At 42.6% G+C, this 25,003-nt stretch overlaps 1 long non-coding RNA gene across 1 annotated transcript; it reads left to right on the top strand.

Annotated features, from left to right (window-relative positions):
* Nucleotides 1–239: 239 nt before the first annotated feature.
* On the top strand, nt 240–23,725 carry LOC122466533. Its single transcript, XR_006292137.1, has 2 exons — nt 240–19,049; nt 19,980–23,725. It is a non-coding gene; the product is annotated as an uncharacterized LOC122466533 (long non-coding RNA).
* The last annotated feature ends 1,278 nt before the right edge of the window (nt 23,726–25,003 follow it).

Genomic DNA, 25,003 nt, shown 5'->3' with positions numbered 1-25,003 from the left:
AAACGGCCAGGCCAGGCCTGGCCTGGCTCCCGCCTCCTATCTGACACCTCCCCCCCCCCCCCCCCCCCCCCGCTTATCGCCCCCTGACGGCCCTCCTGGGACTCCTACCCCATCCACCACCCTCTGCTCCCTGACCAGCCCTGGAACCCCTGACTGCCCCCTGCCACACCATCCAACCCCCCTGTCCTTCCTGACTGCCCCCCTGGGACCCCTGCCCCATCCAACCCCCCTGTTCCCAACCCCTATCCACTCCCCTGCCCTCTATCCAACCCCCCCGACTCCTTACCATGCTGCCTGGAGCACCGGTGGCTGGCAGTGCTACAGCCATGCCTGCCAGAGCACTGGGTCAGGCTATGGGTCTGCAACTGAGCTGCCCAGCATCCCAGAGCATTGTGCCAGTAGCGCGGTGCTCTGAGGCTGCAGGGGAGGAGGGACAGTGGGGGAGGGGCCGGAGGCGAGCCTCCCAGGCCAGGAGCTCAGGGGCTAGGTAGGAGGGTCCCGCAGGCCGGATGTGGCCCGTGGGCAGTAGCTTGCCCACCTCTGTGTTATCCTCTTGTTTGTGAATTGCAATGAATTTTAGGTAGTGTGATCACCTTAATATTAGAACCAGAATTTTTTGGATTTGCCATAACATCCAAATGTTCAAATGCTTATTCAAATCCCTTCCTGCCATTCTCTGTCTTCAGCTTCTTGCCTGGAAATGGCTTCAGCCTAATTGTTCTCCCGAAGAGTGGAAGCTGCAAAGAGGAAGTGTACTGTCCTCCCAGCCCCGGCTGTCTTTGAGGGGAGATGCTATGCCCCTCCTTCATCTCTGCATTCTCCGTGTATTCAGGGGCATTTTGAATTTTAGGACTTACCCATTCTCTCTTTGGGTATATCTACACTTCAGCTGGGGGCGTGCTTCCCAGCTCAGGTTGACAGACCTGCGCAGGCACATTAACACTAGTGCAACTGGGAGTAGCACAGGTGGTGGCTTAGGCTAGCGAGCTGAGTACAAACCAGCGCAGACCCCCTAGGTATGTACGTAGGCCACTAGCTTGCACTGCCACCTGTGCTATCCCCAGCTACCGTGCTGTCTTTCAGCATGCTAGCTCAAGCAGAGCTAGCGTGTCTGTCTGCCCACCCTGGGGGACGTGCTCCCAGCTGCAGCATTAGCTATCCCTGAAGAAGAGGAATCCTACCTATTCCTAGTTCCCCATCACTGGTAGTTCATTCCTGCTTTTAAAGGAGGTGGGGTCAGTGCTTATGGGAGCACAGATCCTGACTGTAGAGCAGCAGGTAACAGGCAGAGAACAATCTTGGAGTAGCAGAGGGGAGTAAGCAGCAGTCTGCCTCATACTCTGATCGATGGCCCCCTAATAGCGGGGGAGGGGGGAGGTGTCTCCCTCCGCTCCCCCCCTCATATTTTTTTTTTTTTTTTATATAATGAACAGCTCAGCTAGTTGCCAAGGTCTACATACACTCAGCTTTGGATTCAAACACTTGGCGAGACTAGCAGTGCACCTGCAGTAGGATTGTAGGAGCATATATCAGAAGACGCCAAAAATTTTAGAACAAACTGACTCAGAGATCTGCTCTATGGGTTATGAAATGGGTGGCCAGCTCAACAAGTGAGTGTGAGAATTACAATTCTATAGTCATTTGGAAAAATGGAGGCCGGAGGCTGCTCGGGTCAACTAAAGTTCAGAGTGTGGGATGGCAAACATTCATATCAAAATCTCATCTGGGTTGACCTACCTACGAGTCACTCATGACTTGAGGATGAGATTGGTTTTAGTCTGATTTCAGTAATGTGCTTTTGAGACTGTCTGGGGTTTTGTTTTTGCGTGCGTGTGTTTTTTCTTTGCTACCTTGACTGATTCACGATGGGCTGGAGCTAGTCAAAAAAAATACCAAATCTTGAATTTTTTGGTGAACCGTATACACTTCTGTGTAAAGCTTTTGTGAAAAATGTATGCTGTTTGAGCAGTTCTGACATGCTGACCACACGTTCATGAGAAACATTTACTAATATATATGGAGGGGAGTTATCCTATGTTGCAAGCTTTAATAGTGTAAGCTAGAATTGGGATTGATATAGAGGCAAATATAGATGGGTGTTCTAGTTGCAGGGACTGAGGCAGTGTGTGTGTTTGAACTCTGGTCTATAGCTGTGAACGGTTCCTTAAACATAAGAAAATATCCTTCTGCACTCTTTGGTCTCTGCTTGTCTTTTATGATAGAGAATTTAGGCTGGAAGTTTCATAAACCTGAAACTCCCTGAGCTGAATGGCTTCTCTTCTATATTCCTCCCTAATGCCAAGTATCCCAAGAGCTTTCTACAGCTTTCACACCATAAATGGGTTTGTTAGCATATCCAGGTCTGTTTTTAAATGTTAACTGCCAAACCTATGCATGATATAGCCCATATTAGGCAAACTTCTATGGTAACAGGCTGCCCAAAAGCATTGTGTGCACCTGTAAGAAGCACAAAGAACCTCAATGTGGAAATCAGAACTCGGGGGGGAAGAGCACCTAAGGTACCGTGGCACCTGTGTGGTCCTGGGGTCTGGAAAGGTCCTTGGTGTACTGTAGACAACCCCAGGGGCCTGGCTAAGTTAGAGCAACCTCAGAAGTCTGCTGCATCTCCTGCAGTGGTGCACAGAAACTCGGCAGCACTACATGCTGTTGCCTGGCACCTCACCTTGTGCCAGGGTGTGTAAGGGGATCCTCAGGAGGCAGCATTATGGCTGTCTTACTCAGTGTCTGTGCCACAGCAACCTCCCCCAGCCAAAGAAGGGGATTTCAGAGTCCCTCCTAAACTCTGGCCTCGTACGCAGCAAAAGAGGTTAGCAGTGAGAGTCTTGCTCACTGTGACTGTGAACACATTTAGGAAAATCCTGCTCCAGATTTATCAGATGCTTCTCTTAAACAACTCGCTTTAGTGGGTCTCATGAGCTTTATCTTACCACCTTTTTTTTTTTGCCTGTATCCTAGAGCTTTTTGTGGGACAAAGATACCTTCGCATACAGTACCTCTAAATGTCTGCATTAAATGGCTTTATAGTACTGATGTTCCTTCGGCATTTCACGCCAAGAAATACAGCTCTCTTAACTTGACCTTATTCTCGCCTATCTCTCTTTCTACTGGTAATATTTCATATGGCCGTGATGCTACTAAACTTTAAAACCTACTGTGGCATTTTGTACGTTAACTCTATTGCTATTTGCTTAATATAACCTTTTTTGTGATGACTGGATCTGTGTATAGCAAAAATGAACCACAGTACATAGACTCCATGTACTAAGTTCTAATAATGTAAAACTGGGTTACAATTTCATTTTCAAAAGAGGTTTTCTGGCATTGTGTGCATATTCTCTGCATTCCTGGCAGAATAAGAAAAAGGGCTGGAAGAGGGACAGTCCTAGGGCCACCTTGACTGAAGCTCCCTTCTGTTGCCCACCTGTCTTAGTTTCCCTCCTTTAGATTCCCCAGAAATAGTCCAAAGCCTCTTCCCAAGATAAATATAGCCCTTGTGTAGTTCATTTATGGCCAAAGTCTTGTGCACATACATCATAACAAAACAAGTCCCAATACCATAGTCCAGAATTCCTTTAGCATAGTGCACACAGCACATGCAACATACAGCTCCAGAGTCCTTCATCACGCCCTGGCTCTCCAGTGCACTCCTCTCTTTTCCTTGTACCAAGGCAGCCACCCCAGCCCTTCCAACTTGAGTGCAAGCCTAGTCTTCCCTAGGGGAACCCCTGCAGCACCTCTGCTGGGAGCATCCTTGCACGGGAGCATCCCTCACTCTCCATGGGCCTCACACAGTTCCTCAGGATCCAGCTCTCCAGCCCTGGAGATGTCAGCGGGTAAGCTCCTCAGCAGCTATCCTGCCTTTGGCCTTCTCTGGCCCTTGGCTCCGGCTCTCTCACTTACAGCTAGCGGGCAATTCCCTCTGCTGCTGATCCTAACGTCAGCCCAGGCTCTTTGGCTTGGGGGTGCAGCCAGCAAATCACTCTTGCTGCTCTCCTGCTTTCTCCCTGCTCCCAAATATAGTTTCCTAGTCAGTTCCTCCTTCAGATTCTCCCTGGCCTTGTAAAGCCTCCAGGTGCTGCCCCACCCTCTTAATTGGTAGCACCTGTTCTGGGACAGGGGATCTGGACCTACTTCATTTACTGGGCTAGCCATCCTGTGACCAGGACATACACAGACCTGCTGTGTGACTAGACATTATGGTGGTGGTGAGGATAATGTAGTTAAGGTTATAAAAACCTTATACTATATATATATAACTATATATACTATATAAACTATAAATATAGTTATATGTAGTTAAGGTTGTAAAAACACTTGCTGTTTTTATGTGAAATGACTTTCTGAAACATTTACCTTTTCTGGGCTGAAACTTGCCGTGCTTCCTCTCACCAACTCAGACAGCTGATCTGAAACATCAAACTTCATATGTGAACAGTTTAGTCAGCATATGTATGTAGCTACATTTGAGGCAGGGGAGAGCCTCAAAATACATTACAAATGTCTGAGATTGCAGGGCTGCCCATGTGCTGTGGGTTTCCAGACTGTGGTCTGCCGAGCTGGCTAGTTGCAGAGTGCTTGTTTGCTCTCGTGTTTCCAGCTGAGAGCGTGCAGATGGACAGGACATTGGCTCTGTGATTGCAGATGGTCCTGTCTATGGGCCACCTGCCCTCCTAAATTGTGGCTCATGCTGTGGAAAAGTTTTGAGCCCCTGTTGGAGAATATTCAAGTGGACTGCATGCTCCAAGTGCTCAGGGGGGCACCGTTAATGAACGAGCTATCTACTTACAAGAATTTACAAGTTCAGCTGCTGAAGGAGATTATAAAACTGAAAGGCTTAATGATGCTCCTAGGACATGCAGCAAGCTGTTTTAACTCCAGACTAAGCAGATTATGGCACCATTTGGAGCTGGTGGACTTGCAAAGCTACAGAGAAAAAGAACTGGCAAAGCCCTGCCAGCAAAGTTTGTCAACTAGAGGCCAGCTAGCTGTGCAAGGACTCCTGTACCTTGGGAGCTTCAGCCAGTTTGGTCTGGGTAAGAGTGCTGACAAGGTCTGCTGGAGAAGCTGTCAGAGACAATGGCTTGCTAAGCAAGCCAATGAGTGCGGAATAGGAATTAACTGTGTAGTTGGCCAGTGCAGTTTGTAAACTGAGCCAGCAGACGAGCTCGATGCTTAAGAATGTGATCAATTCTGCAGGACCAAAGTGCTTTACAGCTCTTCTGTTGAGCTGTGATACTCTGCAGGATCTGAGTGACAGTCAAACGTTGCAGCAGGTAGTGAAGGCAAATGTATCTATTCTCCAGATAACCACAAGTTTTGTTTTATGAGGATTCTTGTGATCAGTTTGACTGCAGTTCAACGAATTTATAAACTCAGTTGGCAAAGTTTGAGACAGTTGTAAACTGCACAAGTCAAATTTCTGCAGACTTTCCTTTAGACATTTACACTGAAATCCAAGTGCAGACACCAGATATGCAAGATGGAGAGAGAAATATCATTTAATTGGGTTTCTGTTTTCACTTGTGTAATGTTGCAGCGGGTGAAGTGAGCTGGTTTATAGGATCCCAGGTACAGGAATTGCTGCAGAACTATGTTTTGAGATGGGACTTGTGTTGAAAAATAAGGGCGATAAGGCCATTCCAAAAGGAGTCCTGTTTTCTGTGGATGCCCTCCAGTGAGGGTCAAAGCCTCATTTTTTATACCTCTTACTTTCCAGGTGTCTGCTTAAATACTGCACTAAAAACACTTGTCAAGTCACGCCACAAAGTGAATGCTGTACAAGTGAGCAATATAAATAACTTTTGATTTTTTTTTTAAACTCTAGAACCAATTCTGTGTGGATACTTTCCTTGCTACCTGTTGGGGAAGGAGAGAAGAGATTTGGATATGTGGTAGTAAAAATAGAAATGTTAAGGCTACTCCAGGTGCTGTCACATGGGACTTGATTGTGAAGGGATGGAGTTTAGTATAGAAATGCATAATTTTCACACTTTTACTTGAGTGGCACATTGATAGTAGTCTGTTTTTAACATCGATGCAAGATTTCTTTAATTGTCAGTTTTTAATTTGGTATGAATTGGAACAGAATGATTTAAAGATTTTTGTTTCATTAGGCAATGGCTGTTTGCAAGTCTCCTAATCCCCTTCTTTGTCTTTTCCACACAAGTGCCTATAACTGACATTGTGACAGGATTACTAATATTGCTGAAGGACAATGCCTGCCTGCATCAATCCCTAAAACCAGAGCGACTTGATCTATTTTTGTTTGTGTAAAAAAAAATAAAAAATAAAAAAATAAACAAAGATATATACTTTGTACCATGTACCTTGTACCAAGTACATACTATGTACTTATACCAGCAATAGAAAGTAGATTAGAATGTGCCATTTATAGTTCAACCTTCAACGTGTGCCTTCATTTTGCACCTTTCAGTTTTAAGTGTGCGTGTGTGTGTGTATGAGCTTTTCCTAAGAAAACATACTTCGGATCTATTGTTGCATTAACTTGTCACGTGGATCTCTATTGTGTATTCTCATTCTTAGTGCTTGAAAAATCATTCCCACAACCAGGTTGTAAGACTTTCCCAAGTGAGTCAGAGTGGAGCTTCAGCTATCAATTTTTGGAGAATTTATGCTTTCACAAAATAAAACAAAAATAACTAGCCCTTTAACCAATGGAAATTTGCCTTTCCACATCTGCAGAGGGCTTAGCCAGCAGCAGCAGTAGTATGGAATTCTGCTGTGACAGCAGTGAAATGTCAAAGAATCCTATCACACTCATGCTGCTGCTGGACTCTTCTGTGATGAGGGGTGTAGCTTGTCAGGCCATTATACTGTAGTTCTGAATAGTAGTGTCGTAGGTTGGCATCTTAGCGTGCCCCATCCTGGGATCCTGCAGGCACCCCACCCTTCTCAAGATTTTTCAAGAATACTTCCCCAACACAGAGTGGGTTATACAGTGGGTTAAGTTATTAAGGTGGTCCCCTCGAATCATAGAATCTCAGGGTTGGAAGGGACATCTAGGAGGTCATCTAGTCCAACCCCCTGCTCAAAGCAGGACCAATTCCCAATTTCCCCCCCCAAAAATTGTTAAATAACAAAATAAAGTTCAATACAATAACGCTAAAGGTTCCGGCTCTGCCATCTTCTATGACTCTAGGCTGATCATCACACTCAGTTGTTCCCTTCAGACTTGGGGGCTCTCCAGCTTCTCCTGGGAGTCTCCTATTAGAGTTCAAAAGCTCAGATGAAGCAAGAACATAAACAAAATCCACTTGCCCTGGGCTTTATAAAGATTTTGCATCCCTTCTGGCACCCTGCCCTTTGTGTGGGCCATAGGGGTCCTCCCCTGGGCCTTCCCCTTGCTCCAGAGTCTTTCTCCCCTACCTAGGCCTCCTGACTTCTGGCTGGTCTCCGTGTTCCCGGGGAACAGGCAGTGAGAGCCTCCTTTCTGCGCTCCCTCCCTCTCTCTCACCTGATTCTCAGGCCTAACTTACCCAGCCTCTGCCCACAGGGCCCAGGTGCTGCTTTATACCCCAGCTGGAGCTCAGCTGGCAGTCACAGGTGCACTGGCCTCTTCCCTGTTTAAAGGGCCAGTGCTACCCTGTGACAAGTAGGCTTGTGGTAAGGGAAAACTCTTGAAGTTCTGAATTAGACAACAAGCATGGGAAGATACTGAAGTCACCTATGCAGTTTCTTTGTCGGGTACGATGTGTGGCCTGTGTAAGTGAACATAATGGGTCATCGTCGCTAGGGCAAAAGGGTAATAAATTCTCTCTGGCAGCTTAGTCCTGAGCCTTTCCAGCACAGATGCTGTCAGCTGCCCTGAATTAGTCTAGTAATTGTCTGGTCGCTAGTCACTCATGTATTTTTCCAGAATGGGGGACCGGTGTCTTTTTACTGAACTTTTCATGACGTTCATTAATATCCTGAAGCAATGGACGCTTCCAAGTGGTTTAACAGTTCCCTTAGTGCACGTTGGATTGTGCTAAATACTAAGAGTCTATTCCCTATGTAAACTACGGACTTGAGGGCAATGAAGTGTAGTGAGGTTATTTGACTCGTGAGTAAGATAACCTGTTACATCTACATACCTGGGAAGTGTGCCTTCATCTAGGCCCAAAACCACATGACGTGCTAGCGTATGCTGGGGCGCAAGCATGGTAGTCTGAGAAGCCTCAATTCCTGTTTTGTTTTGTTTATAATTGTAAAGTGAACCTTTTTCAAAGAATAAACCTGTGAAACTATTTTATTTCATAAATAGCTATTCGGGATGATGACAGTTAATACTTACGAAGGCATGTCTACTAACCCGTCTAAGTAGGCTGCATATTGCTGCTCTGGGATTTGGAAACTATTCCAAAAACCTGTTGTTCGTGGCTAGTAAGGCTGCTGGGGCAATGCAATAAATTTATGATGCTTCCATCCTCTGTTTAGATCTTCCTCTGGCCACTTCTAACAATGGCTCTTGAATTATTTGCTCTTACTGCGCGCCTGCCTTCTCCCCACCCCCACTCCCCCCCAAGAAAGATTTTTCCCTCCCACACCCCATTTTATTTCTGTTCGAGAAGCTGAGTCTAGGGAATCTTGTTGCTGTGGGGGAGGAGGAGAGAGAGGGAGACTCTACATCTGAGCTCTGCCTTGAGGGAAAACTTCTGACTCTCTTCTGGTGTCTAGGTGAGCGGGATATTCTTTTTTGATTGCAGCTGGGACTTGCAGGAAATGGTTGGGTGGTTTTTACTTCACCCCAGTCAGAGTTGTAGGAAGAAGCAAGCAAGGAGGATGGAGATCTGGAGTAAATGGATTTGGCAAAGCTAAGTGAGAGTTTACTCAGTAGCTGTTCATCAGCTGGATGATGGATGGAAAATATCCCTCTGAAGTAAACTACTGGGGAAAGGAGAAGGTTTAACATTGCCTTCAATTTTTAAAACTTCCATTAACTTCCAACAGAACAGGTGATCCCTTTTGGTATGCTGTTTTGAATGAGGAAGATATTGGGAACAAGCGCAACAGAGAGAAGAAACCACTCAGTAACTTTTCTGACTGGTCCCAGTGATAGGTATGCACTTCAGCACCCCTTTAACACTAATAATCCAGGAAGCATCTTCAGCCTGCTCTTCTCCAGGAAAGGCGGAATCCTAAAATTTCAGTTCTGAGGTTTCAGGATGAATCTTAGGCATGGTCTACGCTACGGGGTTAGGTTGAATTTAGCCGCATTAGGTTGATTTTAAAAATGACTGTGTCCACACAACCAACTCCCTTCTGTCGACCTAAAGGACTCTTAAAATCAACTTCTGTACTCCTCCCCGATGAGGGGAGTAGCACTAAAATCAACCTTGCTGGGTCAATTTTGGGATAGTGCAGATGCAAATCGATGGTATTGGCCTCCAGGAGCTATCCCAGAGTGCTCAATTGTGACTGCTCTGGGCAGCACTTGGAACTTGGATGCACTAGCCAGGTACACAGGAAAAGCCCCGGGAACTTTTGAATTTTATTTCCTGTTTAGTCAACGTAGTGAACTCAGCAGCACAGGTGACCATGCAGTCCCCCCAGAATCATAGAGCATAGATGGTTTCTACGCTCCCCTTATTTTCTCCGTCCCTGAGGTTATTGCAGATTAGAAGGCGAAAAAAACGCACTCATGATGACATGTTTTCCGAGCTCATGTAGTCCTCCCGCGCTGATAGGGCACAGCTTAATGCATGGAGGCATTCAGTGGCAGAGGCCAGGAAAGAATTAAGTGAGCGTGAAAAGCGGAGGCAGGATGCGATGCTGAGGATAATGGGGGAGCAAACGGACATGATGAAGCATCTCTTGGAGCTACAGGAAAACCAACAAGAGCACAGACCCCCACTGCATCCACTGTATAACCGCCTACTCTCCTCCCCATGCTCCATAGCCGCCTCACCCAGACGCCCAAGAACGGGGAGGATCCGGGCACCCAGCCACTCCACTCCAGAGGATGGCCCAAGCAACAGAATACTTTTTGTAGCCACACTAAAAATCAAACTGTTTGAATGACAGCTATGTGGCCTTGTCCTTCCCTCCTCCCCCACCCCACCTGGGCTACCCTGTCCGTTACTGCGTTTTTTAAAATTAATAAAGAGAGAATGCATGGTTTCAAAACAATAGTTACTTTATTTCAAAGGGGGCAGGGTGGTTGTCTTACAGGGAATTAAAATCAACAAAGGGGGTGGGTTTGCATCAAGGAGAAACACACACAACTGCCACACCAAAGCCTGGCCAGTCATGAAACTGGTTTTCAAAGCCTCTCTGATGTACAGCACGCCTTGCTGTGCTCTTCTAATCGCCCTGGTGTCTGACTGCTCAAAATTGGACGCCAGGCGATTTGCCTTAACCTCCCACCCTGCCATAAACGTCTCCCCCTTACTCTCACAGATATTATGGAGCAAGCAGCAATAACAATGGGAGTGTTAGTTGCGCCGAGGTCTGACCAACAGCACCAGCGAGCTTTTAAATGTCCAAAGACCCATTCTACCACCATTCTGCACTTGCTCAGCCTATAGTTGAACTGCTCCTTACTACTGTCAAGGCTTCATGAGCCATGGGAGCAAGGGGTAGGCTGAGGTAGGTGCGACCGCATGGTGCTGCTGGTTGGGAGAGCAGAGTTACAGCAGAAGCGGTGGAGCCGTACACCATGGACAAGGACGGCTAGCAGTCCTACTGCACTGTCTGCTGCGAAGGCACCCAGGAGCTGCTGCTTTGTAGCAATGCCAGCTGCTGCAGGTGCTTCTGTGTCGAATACTTTGAGGTCCTGGTAGGGCAAGGTACCTCGGCCAAGGCAAAAAAGCAAGAGCCCTGGAGCTGTTACATGTGTCAACCACCGAAGTGCTATGGGGTGTTACAGCACCTACCGGACTGGAATGTACGGCTGCAAGACTTCTTCACCAGCGACAAAGGACAGGAATATGAGGCACCTAAAATCTAAAGAGGCCCGCACATTTCCCAGAGTCACTACCCTTGATAGCAGAACATCAATGATTGCATTGGCTACTTGGATCATAGCAGCCCCCACAGTAGACTTGCCCACAACAGCAGCGGTCACAGTGAGCTGAGTGGGCTCCATGCTTGCTGTGATATGGCGTCTGCACAGGTAACTCAGGAAAAAAGGTGCAAAATGATTGCCATTGCTTTCACGGAGGGAGGGGCGACTGATGACGTACCCAAAACCACCCATGACAATGTTTTTGCCCTATCCGGCATTGGGAGCTTAGCCCAGTATTCCAGTGGGCGGTGGAGACTGTGGGATAGCTACCCCCAGTGCACTGCTCTGAAAGACAATGCTAGCCATGGTAGTGAGGATGCAGTCCGCCGACTTAATGCGCTTAGTGGGGACATACGCAATTGACTGTATAAAATTGACCTAACTTTGTAGTGTAGACATATCCTAAGGGATACAGTATTCTCAGCTGACCATTTTGCACTGATTTTTAAAACAATTCAGCCTCCCAGGCTCCAGCCAGACTAGGAATAAATCAAAAATATTTCTAGGAAATATCTTCCTTCTGGGCTCAGAAATATGAATCCTTTTGATGTGTGCTCGAAATGATGTACTATAACAATTGCCTTCCCTAACAACAAAGTGGAGGCTAAATAGCTGGTATATGAAATCCTGTAAGTTTCAGCGGGAGGGGAAACACTCCATGATCTAGATAAAGGACTAAAACCAGATTCAGCAGTAACTGTGCTAACTATAGACCTCAGTAAGTCCCTCTAAAAGGACTACTCCCTGACTTCTAGCCACATAACTACTCCGATATGGGCAGAGAGAACTTTTTTTCCCAGGAGAAATGTTGAGTCTGGGCCTTCACAGGCACAAGTCCTGTCGACATGAGTGAACATTAACACTCCTGCATTATTGGCCATAGTGGAAGCTCTAGTGTAGACTGATCTGGGTGCTGTCACTCTTCCCTAAGCAGCATGTCTTCCAATCCTGCTGGAAATGGGCTTTACTGGCATTTGATATGCTGGCACCAGGCTGCCTATATTGGGTCTTCCAGTGTTGCTAAAGCCATTGGAGTTGAACCAGTGTTGGCAAAAGTAGGAAACTTTGTGTAAAATTTCCTTAGTGTAGACAAAGTGATGTTGCCCCATGGTGGCTCAGCGTGAAGAAAAAAGCCACTTAAATAGAGGGTCAGAGGGGGAATAAATCAAGAAAGCCGATGGAAAATGCCTTGTTCCCAGGACACTCTTCTTCCTTCCCATCACATTTGTGCCACTGGTCTTGTGATCACCTCAGCTACTCCTAACTGCTTCCTCTACTTTCTCCACGGGACCTGATCACTACCTCTCTGGGGCACTGTGTTTCAGAGGCTTCCATATATCAGTGTGGGCAAGACCAGTGGTGGGTTTAGGAAGGGAAGTGGTGGTTTCTCTCCCTCATGCCAACCTGCCTGAATGAAGAATCTACCTCTTGGGGCTCCTATTTGTCTGCCTTACCCACAGTCTGCTCATTAATTAATTTGGGGGGGAGGGATAGCTCAGTGGTTTGAGCATTGGCCTGCTAAACCCAGGGTTGTGAGTTCAATCCTTGAGGGGGCCATTTAGGGATCTGGGCCAAAAATTGGGGATTGTTCCTGCTTTGAGCAGGGGGTTGGACTAGATGACCTCCTGAGGTCCCTTCCAACCCTGATATTCTATGATTCTATATCTCAGATAGCAATACTTCTGCCACTCCTCTCAATAGTGGGTTAGGGTTCTGATACCTGGCAAACCATCAGGGCTAGTAATAAGCCACTAAGATTCAATTACTGTACCTCGCCATGTATTTCCATATGTAATCTCACCTTAAAACCATACTCTACCCATCCATCTCCTCCCTCTCAGCCTTCCCCTGCAAAAAAAGAAGAGAAAGCTGACTTACCCATGTAGAATGTATATTCCTAGCTCACAGGCAGTGTTTACAGATCACTTACACTTTGTCAGATCTCTAAGGGGATGATTTCCCAGATAAACGCCCGAGTGAAATGTATTTTGATACAGAGGTTCCTTGGCAAAGCATCCCCTATTCTTTGTAAACAGCTCTCACTTCAGACCTGACAAACTCACTACACTAAATACGTATCTTACACAATATTTATCCATAAAGGATAACATGTAAGGTAGCTACAGAAAGCTCACAACTTGTCAAGATTCATAATCAATGTGAGATGCACATATGGGTAATATGTAAGAAATAATGTACAGTAGGACCTCAAAGATAGGAACACGAGAGTTGCGGACACCCTATGGAACCGGAAGTCATCAATCAGGCAGCAGCACAGACCAATAAATAAATATAGTACTGCCTCGAGGCTCAGGCTTCAGCCATGGGGGGTTGGGGTTGCAGCTGCAGGATAGTGGGGGGCTCAGGGCTTTAGACCTGGGGCTTCAGCCCTGCGGCTCTGCTCTCTGTTTCAGTCTCGCAAAGGGTGCTGGGGCTCAGGGCTTCAGTCCCATGGCTTTGCTCCCAGCTTTAGCCCTGTGGGGTGGGGTGGGGGCTTTAGCTATGAGGGAAGTACCAGTTTCAGCCCCAGAGCTTCCCCCATAGCTAAGCCCCAAGCCCTGGCATGCCCACCCTCCATGCTGAAGCCGGGAGCAGAGCTGTGGGGAGCCCTGAGCCCCACCGCTCCCCCAGGTCTAAAGCACTGAGTCCTGGTGGTCCCATGGGGCTGAAGTCCGGAGCCCCCTGCCTGGCTGCCTGAGGGTTAGAAGCCACAGAGCCCCCATACACCTGGTGGCCCCCTCTCCCCCATGTGCCTGAAGTCTGTAATTTCTTCTTCAGAGTTACGGAACTCTTCAGAGTTACGAATAACCTCCATTCCCAAGGTGTCCCTAACTCTGAGGTTCTACTGTATTTGTATTGAAAATAAGGTTGATGGACTTGGAGTAAAAGTTAGTCACCAGTAGATACAGTTACAAACTTGACTAGTTAACCACACACCTCATTTGGAACTGGAAGTACAAATCAGACCGCAGCAGAGACATCCCTCCCACCCCCCCCAGAAAAGCAAATACAGTACATTACTGTGTTAAATGTAAACCCCTAAAAAAAGAAGGGAAAGCCGCATTTTCCTTCTGCATAATACACCTTTGAAACTTTATTAAGTCATTGTTCAGAATTACGAACAACCTCCATTCTTAAGGTGTTCGTAACTCTACTGTAAGATGTCCTGGTGATGGCCCATTCAGGCAGAGGGAGTTGTTCTCTGCAAGGATCACGTCTAGCCTTGCTCCAAGACTACCAATTGAAAATCATCAGAGATAACTGCAACAGTGGAAACTACTTGGAGGTTAAAAAAAAAAAAAAAAAAAGGAACATTATGACATATGTTTGCCCTGCCTGTGAATAAAGACAAAAGTCTAGTTCAGTATATGAGAGGGGGGAAGAAAGATCCTCTGCATCCTTTCACTGAGGAGACATCTTGGGGAGTGGGGATTTATGAAAAATTGGATCATTGTTCCTGTGAAGCCGGCTTGCTCTGCAACAGACTGAACTTGGGGGCGGGGGAGGAGGGCACATACTTTATTCGATAGAGGTAACTATTAAATGTAGACCCAAGTTTGTGTGTTATGATTTTATTTTTGCATTGTAACCATTTGTTTCCACTATTTTGTTTCTAGTTAATTCTCTATTGTTTCTTACATAAACCCACTTTAAAAAAAAAAATTAGACATGCTCATGAGTGCTGTGATTTTACTGGAGCAGTGATTTAAGATAACATTAGTAAACTGGGGAACATAGCTTTTTTATTTTTAAGGACAGAGGAGCTGGGATTAGAGAGAGTAACCACTGACAGCCTGGATATCACAGGGGAATGATTCAAAGGGGCTCAGGGACCTATTGTTAACCTGTAAGACAAAGATAAAGCTGGCAAAGCCCAGAGGAGAGTGCTTGAAGTAACAGGCTGGTGGCATTAGGGAGTTTACACCCAGTCGTCATAAGCAAGACTACCTGTCATGAGAGGCAGGGGGCTAACACGGTGATTTCCAGTCCTGGGTGCCTCAAGAACAGTCACATGGACCTCTTTTTATGTTGGGATCTGATCCTGAGATTGGATCCATGCAAGCAGCCCCTCTGCTCATGCCTACAGAGACATGCCCATGCAGGTCTGATTATCAGATTGAAGATTGTCTCTGCAGGGATTGACTTGTGAGGAGTAAAAATTTTAGGTGTAAATTGAACAGCCTTTACATAAAGTGTAACTCAGTGTTTCCAACTCTCGTGATATTTGTTTTCCGTCTCAAAGCCCCAGCTCCTAAAATCAAGTGACTAGGGAAGGATCTCTGCTTCAGTTTATTTAAAAAAAATCTAGTCCCTGTGATTGTGGAGAAAATCTTGAAAATGTGAACAGTGTGTACCTTAAAGGCTAAAAACCCAGTGAACATAAAGAATCCAATGAGTTTTTTAAATCACTATTTTTAAGCAAATCTAATCTTATTTTGAGGATCGAAGAATGAGTTTTCAGTGCTTGAGGTTGGCAGCGCTGAACTTTTCTCAGATAATGACCCATGATGTCTAAATTGGCATGAAACGTAAATTTATTGCTACTTTGTGTTTGGTTGAAGTCTGAAAAACTTTTCCTCTTTTACTTGGTTCATTTCATTATCCTGCTTTATAAACTATTGAGATTTTCCAGTGCACACCTGATGAATAAAAAGAGGAAAAGAGTGACCCATAACCTTTTGTCTAGTATTTTTGACCCATGCTAGTGATTTTTTTTTTTAATGTTTCCCCGTTCTATCAAAGGGGCCTGATAGTTTGTCGCTTTCTGAAAAATCTGTCCTCCTCAGATCATCTTAAATTGTCTTTAGTGATTTTGAGTGCCCAACTTGTTGCTTCAAAAAAATAAAATAATAAAATCTTGACCTTTAAATATTAGTGCTAGTTTTAACTTTTAGATTCCATCCAGCTATGTGGTATCTGATATTTCTTTGTAAAATAGAATTAGTGTGGGGAATGGTGTCTTTTCTTAAGGTAGCAAAGTATATAGTATATTAAAATGCCAAATGACTTCTGAGAACATAATGCTGACCCAACTCTGTATTTGACTTTTCCCTGGGGAGAAATGTCTTAAGCAGGTTTAATAACACAGTTGTATAACATCCACCACCCAGACGCAAGGCAGGAGTAGACTAAGCAGAAGACAAAGGTGGCACATTTAAATCTTGGGTGTGTGTTTAACTTTCATCAAGGGGACTTATATAGTTGCAGCAGATACAAAATGGCTAGTCATATACAACAAGCCTGCAACAGGATTCACCAGCTGCATTAAGTTGGGCATAGGGGCTGGAACCGGGGTGCTACAACACTTCCTGGCTTGAAGTGGTTTCCATCGTATACAGGGTTTACAGTTTGATTCAGTGGCTCAGCACCCCTATAAGTGGGGCTATTCTTTACCCTCCTCTTCCTCTGCCACCTGGATTGTTCCAAACATCTCTAGCTGTAGCCCTAGTCACTGGACCATGCTGCCTCTCATGCTGTTGACCTGAATCAGTAAATCCATAATATGTAAATCATCGGGGACTTAGAAGTTTCCAGAATCTCAAACTTCTCTTTAAATTGCAGTTTTATTTTGAGGTGTTGTACGGTACTAGCCATCTGAAGCTTTAGAGTAATTAGGTAGGTCTCTCTTCATTCATCTGATAAATATTCCTTCACTAGTCAAATGAACTGCACTTGAAAACTGCTGAATCTATCTGGTATAATATATTTAAAATAGCCATTTGTGGTCTCTTACTTTTAAGAAGCTTCATCTTTCTATTTGAGCCATGAGCTCCTATATTCAAGGTTATTAACTGCTGGTTTGTAGTGGCACCAGAACTGTAGGTTAATGTGAAGAGAAGTTATAAGCATTCACCTTTAGGGACAAACAAATAAATTTGTTAGTCTCTAAGGTGCCACAAGTACTCCTTTTCTTTTTGCGGATACAGACTAACACGGCTGCTACTCTGAAACCAGTATTTATCAAAGCTGTTGTAAAAGCCAACTTGCAGTTGTGCCAGTCCTATCAAATTTCTGTTGTGAGAAGATAGTCTTTGATCCTGGTCTTGAAGCAGTTGCATTAAAGAACACACAGGGCAGGCTGAGTTATGTACCCATTCAGTAAAAAGAAAAGGTGGGGTGGGGGGAATGGTTGTTGTCATAAGATTAAATCCTCTAACAAAACTACCTAGGTTTTTGTGAGTTTTGTTAGTAATGCTTCAAAAATTCAAACCAGAAATTGTCAGTTGCTATGTGCTTAATATTTCTTCCCATACCACAAAATAACTAAGTTTCTTTATGAGCTTAGTTTGGGAATGTACAATCTGACCAAGTTTGCAGAATTATTTCTTTAAGGCAAACAGTAAATGCTGAAATGATGTAGGTATTTTTCAGAATTCCACCTGTTGTGTTTTATGTTTCAAAGGTGCAAATCACACATTGCAGATAACTTTCAGGCCCCAATGTGCTTGATAAATTGATTGTTTTCGATCAGTTTGTGTTTGGGTTTTTTTGCGGCTCTTCTTTGAAGTAGCTGAGTTTTGAAAGTGTACATGAAATTTCTGAATACAGACTTTGCTGAAATATAAAGGTGCTTTAGCATAGGAGTTTCATAGGAATGTCAAAGGAAGTGACTTAAAAACAAATTTTCTGTCACTAACAAGATTGTAAATTATTAAAATACTGAATTTCTAGCTTATCATGTTTAAGGGCTATGGGTTTTTTTGTGTTTTTCAGTCACCTTGGACAAGGACAGGCAGGTCAGTTTCACTTTTAGTTTCTCATGCTAACAGGAGGCTGTGGTGCATTTTTAGCAGTGCAGAGAAATGTGATAATGTAATTGACTTATTTAAATCATTATATATTGGATTTTTCTTCTCATAATTCAACTTTTAGACTTAAACTCTGAGGGTTTTATAAAAAAGGACTTTGACCCTTAACCATAGTATTACATCTCATTCTATTATTCATCAGAAAGGTAAATGTGAGGTCCTAAAATCCTGACTCTGTATACTGACAGTATTAGTTTCTGAGTTAGGACTGATCATGGATTTTAGTGCTAGGCCCTGACTGAATTGCTTCTGAAGTCCATTTGTGATGACCTGTTTTCTCTGGAGGAAAATATTAAAAACTTATGGATGACCTCAATGTTTTCAGCCACTCTTCTGTCAACAAGATGTCCTGACTTGCACTGCTCAGTCACTATTCTTAATCAGTTTTACTCCAGTCAGTCTTCAAGATAAACAGAAGGGTGTGTGTTAAATAAATATGCAAATGTTTAAGGCCACTGATCACGCCAAGGTACTGTAGCACAATTTCAGTACATTTTGCACTGCAGAGTTAATTAACAGAATGGCAGGCATAAGTTGCATGGACTTCTAGGTAAAATCTTAGCTTTGTGAAATGTTGCCTCTTTCTTTAAACAAACAAACCCTCCCACTGATATGGCCTTCTGCCCAAGACTACTGCAGGCCAGATGACAGGGTCCACAATCCTACTTTCTGCCTAATAGTCTTAGCACATGCTGTTCATGTCAGAGTGGGAGGAATGCAGCATTTTGAATGTTGTGACTTCATTACATATTAGTAGCAGAAAGCCCATGCTGTTGCATAAGTATGATGCTTGGGCCAAATAATCCATCTATTCAGTCTTCCTCATACAACCAATCAAACTGCTGCATGCAAATTATCTGTTGAGTAAGGGTGGTGATTGGTTGTTACCTCTAATGTGGTGGTGATCTAGGATTCTTGGCATGACATAAATACATGCCTTGCTGTCATGTGTGTAATTTGTAAAGTCAAAATGGCTAAGAATTTAAAAATTGGTTGGTAATAGACTATGAATCCCAGTGATGATTGAACTTGGTGATATTCTGAACAAAAAAACCTCTCAGCCATGTTCGTAGCTGTTTCATCACTTCACACTGATTCCACAGACGTTCTAGGCTTCAGAGCGAAACACAGAAACAGTCCTGGAATCTTATAATATTGACAGCTTCTCTTTAAATGCAAATCCAGTGTTCCAGTATAGTCTTTGAGGTATCCAGGTAATAAGAGCTTCTGGGGCTGTTAGTCTAACTTTAAAAGGCCAATAAAATAGGTACATATCACAACTATTAGAGATTGCTATAGTGGGATATGAATAACTTCCTCTGCTTAGAGGTGTGGATTGGACTATCGGGAGCTTTGATGACTCTCATTGGTATCCTGCAAGAATGGTGTGGGAGGAATACTCTGTGCCAATCTGGTTTGACAGCAGTATCTCACAATCGTCTCAGGTCTCTCCTTGTTTCAACTGTTAAGTTGAAATGAAATGTACTCATTTCTGATTTTTTTTCATTTCCATTCTGAGCAATGTGTATTGGCTGGAAGAAAACATCTCTTGCTTTTTTTTTTCTTTCTTTTTCTTATCAGAAATGTACATTTCTACCTGAAAACTCAGATGTTAAACATGCATCAACTAATTTAAACAGCTGCAATTCCTTACGCAAGCTTAAATTAAGAGTTAAAGGGGTTGGATTCCATGAAGAACCTTTTTTCCTATTTTATAAATTTTTTGAGAAGTACAGGTCACAAGGGAAAAAATGGACTATAAGAATCTTAAAAATTTCTGATAGGTTTTCCAGTATAGGAAAACTTATTATATCCCTACACCAAAAAGTGAATTGTTTAAGATTTAAATACTAAGCTAGCCAGCTATCACATTCTGTTCTTCATCATTAAAATGACAACTGCATTCTTCAAAAAATATTTCAGTGGTATTATTGCTTACTTCCAACTTTTATTTAGATCTGTTAATTCAATGAGGCTATTATTAAACTGTAGCTATTATGTCTTCAGTTTACCATGCAAATTTACACCACAAGAGTTGCAGGTTATATTTAGATGAAGTAAAGGAGAGTGAGCCTCTCACCGCTAATATTGGTCAGTTCTGTGCCACTTACAATAACCTTTCTCCCTCTTTCACTTTCTTCAAGGTAACAGAAGATAAGAACACAGCTGTTCTCCTAGAGTTTCATGAAGTCTGTAAACATCCTGACATGCTCCCCAGGAGAATCTTGAGGTTGCCATGCAGATGACAGCAGGATGAGTTTCCTTGTCAGATTGCACTGCTTATCTGTGAAGGGTGACGGGCACCTGGACTGGAGTTAGGAGACTCTTCTGGTGCGAGGCTGACAGGAAAGTCTTAAGGATATCTAACCGAAAACAAGGGAATTAAAAAGTAAAGCAGTGAACTAGGAGAATAGTGAATACCACAACTTGGAATGTATTTATTACTTAAAACTAGCTACTCTTGATAAAATCCCAAAAATTATTGCTGCTGCTTATTTTACTTACAGATTTCACACACTTGTTAATTTTAAAGCTACAAAACTTTTACTCTATACTGTATTCTAAGAAATGTAATTGGAGCAGGACATGCAATAGAATGAAATCAGTGTAGTGTCTTAAGTACAATGGACTCACTTTTGTGTCAATTAAAACTTGGAAAATGTGCAACACAATTATGTGGCCATTATTGTGCACACTTTAAAGCTTTTCAGTGATGTTTACTGCAGAGCTGAGATAATCAATTAAGAACACTATGATTTCAAGCATATAAACAAGCAATCAACTAGTAATTCGGATTGTGAGGTATTCTAAATTAATCTGTGCATCTTTCAGTGATCCCTACACATATGCTGTACATCCTAGATGCATTCATCCTAAATGCACTGAAGTGGCTATTCACCTAATGCAGTTCATTAATGAACTTAATCTTGCATTCACACTTTTCTCTTCAACCAGTGTAGCTTGTGGCCCATTGAGAGTACATGCTGATTGATAGGAAAAGGATTTTTCCACCCTTAGCATTGCTGATAGTTACTGGTACTCTTTTTGAAATGTTTAAAACATTAAAGAATGAAAGCCAATTTAAAAATCAACTGAATTACAGTGAAGTTTGGGATGTTTTCAGTATCACTTAAACAATAGCTTGGATCTGATCTTCCTTTTATATAACTTAAAAAAAAAAAAAACCCCACCCAATAGCTCCAGTATCTAGTAACATATATCTGTGATACTCATTTTAGTAATGGGGAGGAGAGTTCAAAATTGCCTAATACAGTTAACGTGGCTTGTATATACTAGAATGAAACTAAGTGAAGTGTCATTACAACATATGCTATTTTGTATTTTTTTTTCCATAAAACCTTAGTCCATGTCCCCTTACCAAAAATAAAAAACTACAGTTAGGTTTGCTAACTCGGAAATATTAATGGAAAGAGACAAATAAAAGCTCATGTTTTTTCTTGGCTCCCATTGGTTCTTTAACAATATGATGTTTCTAATGGCCAATATTAAAGGGGCTAAATTTTAAAACCTTTTCAAAAAGAAATCCATTGTACATAAACATTATGAGCACCATAGATATAGTGAGGTAGACACACATGTCTGAAAATGTAAAAAGTTTGTTTTACGTTTGTATATGCTGTTACTCTGAATTTCACTTATTCAGACAATGAACGTGAACTAGTCATTTGTACTAGTGTGGTAAGTTTCTAATTTAACTATATTTCCCTTAACCAAATACTGATTTGTAAGAGTGGCAGTTCTCCCCGCCCCCCCCCCCTTTTTTTTTTTTTAGGAAAGTATGTTTTTTTAAAATTGTTTTTAAAAAAAACTTCAGCTAGACTTAAATATGATGTCAGAGTCAATTTTTTCCAAACTGAAATCAGTTAGTCATGTATAGACTCAATCATTTCCCATTAACAAATTCTTAATGATTAAGTTATTCTTTACTACACTTTTTAATTAGCATTTCTTTAAATAGAGATGTTTTAATGGGTAAATAGCTATGTGCAGATCTTTTCAAAACTATTTTAGATTACTCTCTCAATGTGTCCCAACCTCTATTTGGTTTGGAATTCTAGTACTTGTTTCATCCACAGATAACTACATTAGGTGCAAATTATGGGACTGGCTTTTACAAAGCTAGAATCGCCTATTTGCAAAGAGGGTGAGGTATGGGCGAGAGAAGCCTAGAATCATAGAATATTAGGGTTGGAAGAGACCTCAGCAGGTCTCAGGAGATCAGAGAGACCTCAGAAGATCAAAGCCGCTTCCTCTTACCTTACATTTTTAATTTTTGAGCAGAGACACTTAAATATTTTGTAATACTCAGCAAAAATACACAAATATTCTCAGCAAAAATACACAAATATTCCAAAGAAATTTTCCCCAACAAACAGCTGTAACCATGAGCCACAGAATCGTAATATGCAAACTAAGATGCAGCACTGAACAGAGACTCTTGCAAGGCCCAATTCTGGCTACCCCAACATGGTGCAAGAGGACAGCTGCATATGAAGAAAGGGAAGTGTTTCTGCACATTGTATAACTGCATGTCAAAGCAGTTGTGCTTACCTGTTTACTTAATGTCCCCATCTTGGGAGATGAGGTAGGCTGCTTGGCTTCTAGGTTAAGCTCCCCTTGCCCCTTTCTTCTTCACAGGCTTGTGTGCATGGAGTTTTGCAGTGTTTTCTAGAGCTGCATTTAAGGCTGGCTATGTGCTTTGTGTAGTGATCTTCTACTGTCTGCTCACACAGTTTCTCTTGATCCTATTGTACACCAGCCAAAATGTGGTATAAAGATTTTGGGCTGTAGCATTACAGCAGTTAACTGTAGGGAAGTTTTAAAATAACTTGTCCATAAAAACACGTTCACATGAAACTTCTTTTCCAGCCTGTAATAGTATGTTAAGGGCTGTTTCTACCTGCCTTTCTGGAAATGTAAAGGGAGCACTCACTTGCTATTAGTGATGCCAAGAATAGCAGGTGAGTAATTCTTGCTGTTTGCTAAACTTCTCATGAAACCAAGTGAGACCAGAAATACACAGGTAGAAGCATGCTCACTAAGGCTGGTACTATTTTCATAGAGTTCACTCAAAATGTGATTCCCTGCCCTCCTTCCTCCCAGCAGATAGTCAATCTCCACTGGGGGGGGAAAGTAGTGATACTTAAGACAGTGTTTTGCTTTGGATTTGCGATAGTGCTGCGTATGAATACAGAGAACCTGAAATAGCCAAAAGTTTGAGAAGTGATTTAAGTTAAATGTAGTATCTGTTCTTCTTCAACATCTGAAATGGTCCCTGGGTAGAGAGCCTAAATTAAGTAGAATTTTGAAACTGGGACATGGAGTAGGAGCTTATTCTATTTCCTTTCCTTTCCTCCCCCCCCCCGTTTCCCCCCGCAAATGCAGTGACCTAGCGTTGCAATGCATTTTCAGGAACAGCATGTGTGCACACTTCTTCCCAAAAAGCCTGACGTGTGTGCCATTTAATGGTAACCTGTGTATCTTCTGCCTGGCCTGGATAAGGCACCAATCTCTTAACACAGAGTTGAGTGCATGTAACTTACACAGCACTTCTGAAATTGTTGGGCCATTTTTAGATTAAGATGACCTTGTAGCCTTCCCATTTCCTTCTGTAAGTAAAGGCTGATGTAATTAACAGTCCTTCCAGGCTCCAGGTAAATCCTCAGCATTGGTTCCTGCTCCAGGTGGAAGGCTTGGTTTCTTATTGTCTTCCTCCATGTGCCACACGTGAAGGGCTATATCTCTTTGATTATTGATTTTTGCATATTGTAGCTTTTGCCCATGTGATATTAAAGAGGTAGCCTGGTATACACCTGCAATAATGCAAATGCTCCATGAATAAAGCAGAGCAGGTGAAAGCTCAACATTGTGCGTGACAGTACTTAAAGTTTGCCACTTTATATTGAATTTAGCCATAAAGTGTTTCCACCAAAGAAAAAAGAAAAAACCCCAACCCCTGGTAAGTTGTGTTTAGAGTTGCATGACTACATCAAGCAGAAAAGTAATTTCATTTGCCAAATGCACAATTCCAGGAAGCAGAGCTTGGTGTTTAAACCTTTCAAGGCTTCATACAGTGGTACTAGAAGAGGATCAGACGTATTCTAGCATACCAGCCTTTGCAAACAATATTCCAGCCAAAGCTCAACTTGGAATCTACATGTGGGAAACTGAAGAAGCTGGCTCAGTTGGCCTGACTGAAAAGATCCATCCTGCAATTTTCGTTTGTCCTGGTGCTAAAATCTAGTGCAAGACTTACCAAATCTGGATTTTTTATTTTTAATGCTGTTCACAGTAGTTCACAGTGACAGATGCAGAAGCATAAACCCAGAGAATATACCTCTATATCATGCTGAAGTGAAATTTACTCACCTGAACAAAAATTGTCCTACAGTAGAAGTTCCTGAGCACTTTAAAATTTGTTGAAATTTATTTAAAGTAATATGTAGCATAGCATTTGGGTCTTGGATTTATTTATTTATTTATTTATTTTGAACAGTTAAAGCCTCATTAGGCTAAAAACTGAATGGATATTCTCCAGATATATCAAACATTTACTATCACTTCCATAAAATATTTTAATGCTAGCCACTGAAGTGTGCTTATGCAATTGTATTCTGTGAAATTCCACATTTTGCTCTATTTAAAAAAAAGCCCCTTTAATTTAAAAATTTATAATAAAAAATAGGTTAAATGTATATCCCAAGTAAACTAGTGACTTCTCTAAAAACACTCTGAACAGATTTTTTTTGCTTTTTTTCTAGTACTTGGACTCAATATTTTTCTTAAGTTTCTTTAGTATTGTCTTGTCTAATCAATATCATAGGCACATCCATTGTCTGTTTTTGTTTTTCTTAAGAGTCTCAGCCCTACTTCTGTAAGCCTTAAATTGAACAGTCCTGTTGACTCAGTTTGAATAAATCTTGACTATTTGAAGTTACTCTGACTTCATTCAGGTAAAGGCTAAATCTTTTAAAAAGTAACTTTTCAAAAAGCATTTGTCTAAATTTAGACTGAAGTTAAAACATCTAATACACAAAATCCAAATTCCTTTTACTATGTCTAATTTGTAACCATGTGCCTCAGATAGTGAGTGGACATTCCCAAGACTTAAGTGGGATTTGTTTACATCTGAGTTTTAAGACTGTGT

This window comes from Chelonia mydas, chromosome 7, assembly GCF_015237465.2.
Source record: "Chelonia mydas isolate rCheMyd1 chromosome 7, rCheMyd1.pri.v2, whole genome shotgun sequence".
NCBI lineage: Eukaryota > Metazoa > Chordata > Testudines > Cheloniidae > Chelonia > Chelonia mydas.
The sequence above is the reverse complement of the archived record's forward strand: the minus strand, read 5'-3'. Positions and strand labels throughout refer to the sequence as shown.